This window comes from Octopus bimaculoides, chromosome 10 (assembly GCF_001194135.2).
Source record: "Octopus bimaculoides isolate UCB-OBI-ISO-001 chromosome 10, ASM119413v2, whole genome shotgun sequence".
In the NCBI taxonomy this organism is placed as follows: Eukaryota; Metazoa; Mollusca; class Cephalopoda; order Octopoda; family Octopodidae; genus Octopus; species Octopus bimaculoides.
Genome location: NC_068990.1, coordinates 6,440,986 through 6,445,482, shown reverse-complemented (window position 1 = coordinate 6,445,482; position 4,497 = coordinate 6,440,986). Strand labels below are relative to the sequence as shown.

The following is a 4,497-nucleotide window of genomic DNA, read 5'->3' as shown; positions in this document are numbered from 1 at the left end:
ATATATATATATATATATATATATATATATATATATATATAGGGAGCTAGAAATCTAGCCAAATTTGACATGAAGGGCAGATGTATCACAAAATATAAGACTCTAAACGAAAAAAACGTGAACAAGGGATGATAACTCATTTACTTTAAAAGTTACATTTGTCGAATTGTAAAGAATGTACGTTCATAAAAATTGGCATGAAATGGATATTTATACACACGCGCGCGTGCTCATGTACACACAATGAAATACACACACACACACACAATACACACACATACATATACACTTACGTACCTACGTCCGTACTTATGTATGTATGTATTTAACCCGAGTGTTTGAATATATATATAATTCAGTATCAAATTGTAGAAAGATCAGTGGACTTTAGAATGATAACTATCAAATGTATGCGTGTGTGTCCATAGTGGAGGTTTGCCAGTGTCTGTCAGAGTAGAAGCCTAGCGATGGCAGAATTTTCTACTGAGCAATGATATATTTATCTGCATGAGGTCGCCTTCTAAATATTTCAGTTCTAATGTTCAGATACTAGGCATTGTAAAACCCATAAAACATGTGCTCCTCCTGTTGTGCAAAGCTTGTATTTTTCAATCCGTTGACGTATGGTCATGATTTTTAAAGAATCCTTTATCTGATTCGAGTCGTGGCATCTTGGAATTGTCGAAAGACGTGCTGCAGTTATGAAAGGTTATAAAAACTTTAACCATATTCTTTTATAACCAAAGCACATATTTAAGAAACCTCAACAAGAATTCTATGATGTTAGCCAATTAAAGCATACTGAAGGAACGAAACGTTCGGTGCAACAGATGCCATCAAATAATGTACTCTTTCTGAGTACAGTTGGTATATTTGCGAAGAACTTAAATAGAACTTCTGTATCCTGTGTTAATATTGAATGAAGACATATCTTATTGACATTAAATTCCGTGTGTGTGTGTGTGTGGTATGTGTGTGTGTGTGTGTGCATTACACAGTTATTATCTCCTTCCTCGAGAATATTTTTCCGTGACAAAATGCAGTGAATGGCCTTCTTAGGGTTCGAATATGTCTCGAACGTATTTGAACTGGTTACCGAAAAAAATAAGTTTATATAAATAACAGCTTAGCACTTTTAATCCATATCTGTGTGTGTGTGTGGAAGGGTTGTGTGTACAAATATATATAGAGAGAGAGAGGAAGAAAAAGAGAGACACAAAGAGTTGGGAAGCGAGTTAATAATAAATCATATGAACTTCACATGTATTTATAGCATTGGGCGTGTTCTTGTGGTTATTTTCTGTGAATGCATACAGAAAGTTCCAGGCATATTTTAGCGTATTTTATGTTCGGAAATTAATAGCATAGTGTTGAGAAATATTCAAAGTGTAACTTCCATCAACTATGGCTATGTGTTCATGAAGTTTGTTCCGTAACATTTGGTTCCGGGTTCAGTTCCATTGCGATGCAGCTTGGGAAAGTATCTCCAGCCTTGGGTGAATCCTTTGGTGAATCTTTGGGTCAATTGATAATCAATATTTTGTAATGGAAATTGGTAGACGTAAACTGTATAGGAAGCCGCCACAGATATACACGTATGTACGGCGCACACACACATATATATATATACGTGCATGTGTGTACGTATGTGTGTGTGTGAATGCGTGTATGTATGCATGCATGCATGTATGTACTATCGCACACATTGCATCTTGCTTGCATGCCTGTCATATAACAATTCTGTTACTAATATAATCTCGTACAATCTGTCACATAATCAGGCCGTTGGCAATTAAACCGTTCCCTTGGCCGGAGCAATCTGATAAGAAAAGCTGCTCGAGACCCAACGACTAGAAACTTAGTAGGTGAAGGCGAGTGGCCTAGTGAGATCATGATTTTGATTCCTAGACTGGGTGTACGTTGTGTTCTGGTGCAAAACACTTCATTTTGCGTTGCTCCAGTCCACTAAGCTGCAAATGAGTAACTTTGTGGTGGATTGGCGTACATGGGTGAGATGTTAATTCAGGACTGGCGAGCTATGCTTCGTATTTAGCGATCGAAAGGATTAATACTACAACCTGTACTGTGAATCCCAACTGGTTGGGATTGGTTGTTCAACTGCGTCGGTATTCATTCATTCTTTCATTCAGAAACCAGGCATCTAACAAAAGGACGATTCAAAATAGCATTGAGGTCAGTGACTATCTAGAAATAGTGAACGCGCTTGCTGGAAGACTACTTGAGAGTGATACATCGTAAGTTCTTTTCAGAATACCTGTTTAGGAGAGAGGTAGTCTAATATTAAGCCTGGGAATCACTCAGTTTCTGCTCTTCCTAATCAATGTCGGCTCATTCAAAGGAAAACCGTTCTTTCTGAAAAGTTAGAGCAGTTCTGTCCACGCTTCATTCATTATAAATAGTTTCCTGCTCGGGACTTCGTAGAACACAAACAGAAGCGGTGATGAATCTTGAATTATAAGGGCTTAACAAACTGAGAGCATTTAATTGCAAACATGTGTGTACGCTTTGGATACTAGTCGCGTCTTCCCTAAAGTCTGGAAATTGGCAGATTTGGCAGCATCTGCAATTAGCGAACTGTTCTTTTTAAGTATATCGTTAATCATCTATTAATTTGAAAGGACCTAAAAGAGATGGCCCAAACAAAGCTTGCCTGACCAGCAAATTTGCAACTAGCAGTTGTCTTCTTCCTCGCGGACGAAGTAAAAAGAGACCAAATAATATACCAATAAACTAAATAAAATGTGTGTTAATCGCTGACTAGTGATGAAGAACTCATTCCACTCGCAAAATACTATATCCTTCTTCTAGCAACACACTGTCTCTGATCTCGTAAAAGAGAGAGATAAGTTATATTAAATCTCTGAGCGAGAGATAAACAGTAACAGTACAGAATCTTAAAATATATTTGCCAACTAAATGTGGCCACATTTAGTTGGCAAATATACTTTACGATTCCGCACTGTTACTGTTTATTTTTCGCTCAGAGATTTAATATAACTTAACTTAAATTCAGATCGAACAAAGTAGCGAACTGTTCATATTGCCAAAGAATTCATGTTCTACAATATAGATATTGCTACTTTATTTGAAACAAGGTTGTCTGAGGAAGCCAAATAGAAGAACATGCTTTTACTTATACGGTATATTATAAAGGAAGATCTTATAATGAACGTTGAGAAGCTAGAGTAAGTTTAGTTGTAAAGATACATCTGGTACAGCATCTTACAGAATTGCCATTCCAATAATTTATGAATTCCATAAGTATATATACCTCTAATTAATAAGTCTGTATACCACGGTAATACACTTTTGCAATCCTTGATAAAGAAATCAGCTACAGGATTTCAAAAGCTGCAGATGCATTCAGTGAGTTAGGAAAAGTTTTTTTTGCCACAGTCAGATATCAAAACCAGCACAAGAATAGCTGTGTATCAAGCATGTGTGCTTATAGTATCGTTATACGCGTGTAAGGCGTGGACAACATTTAACAGATATCTTCAGCTTCTAGAACGCTTTCACCAGCAATGCTCGCGGTACAATATGATAATCTTTTCAAAGTGCTGCAATGAGATCATTTGTCAAATGTAGATTTCATTAAACAATGGCTTGAGTGGTTTGGTCATATAATTCATCTGAAACATAGTGGATTACCGAAACAATGATGTGCTGAATTAGGGAAAGCGTTAGGAAAGGTGTAAAGATTGACTGAAAAATACAGTAAAAAAAATAATTTCAAGCCGTTGGAGAAGTCCGATTGCTAATGGTTTGAGTGTATACTGAACTAAAAGTTTTTGCACGATGTATGGAGACTGCAGAATCATTCCCTGAAAAGAATTTAAAGCAGTTTCAAATGCGAATTAACTTCGCCATGGACGGCATGATGGAACACATAATTTCGAAAATCAATATAATATTCTGGTTTGATTTTGCATGTGGCTTGTATAATAAAGTATGCTGCTCGGAAGCTGAGTTAAAACGCCAGTTCAAAGTATACGACCCAAATGAACAAATTCCAGCAGATAAACTGAAATATCCAACTTATTGACATGATATGATTGACTGAAGTCGTTGCAAATATCATCTGCGGCAAGAAAACATTTGCTAAGTATTGTGTCTAAGAAATGATAATATCCAAACACGAGTTGACTCCTGCAATGTATGTAAGAACGTAGGTAGGTACGTAGGTAGGTACGTAGGTAGGTAGGTGGATGGGTGGGTAGGTAGGTAGGTGCGCATCTTTCTTTCGTTAAAAAACATCGCTGAGAAGCCGAAATTTTTATGATATATCCTTGTCACTTTCCGTCAGAAATGTAATGAACTAGTGATTGGCTTGTGAGAAACATATTGCCTTTGTTCATGAACTACGATAAAAAACAATACATATATAAATTATAACTTTACAACAAAGACGTGAGTTTTTCTAGGTGAAAAATTTTACGGGCGTTTAGGTAATTCCATGAAAAATCTAAGCAATTT

General features: G+C 36.5%; 1 protein-coding gene across 1 annotated transcript in view; it reads left to right on the top strand.

Annotated features, from left to right (window-relative positions):
* The window catches only part of LOC106881389 (vesicular inhibitory amino acid transporter), a 45,775-nt gene that overhangs the window by 35,764 nt on the left and 5,514 nt on the right, over positions 1 to 4,497 (top strand). The gene's annotated exons all lie outside the window — the stretch shown is intronic.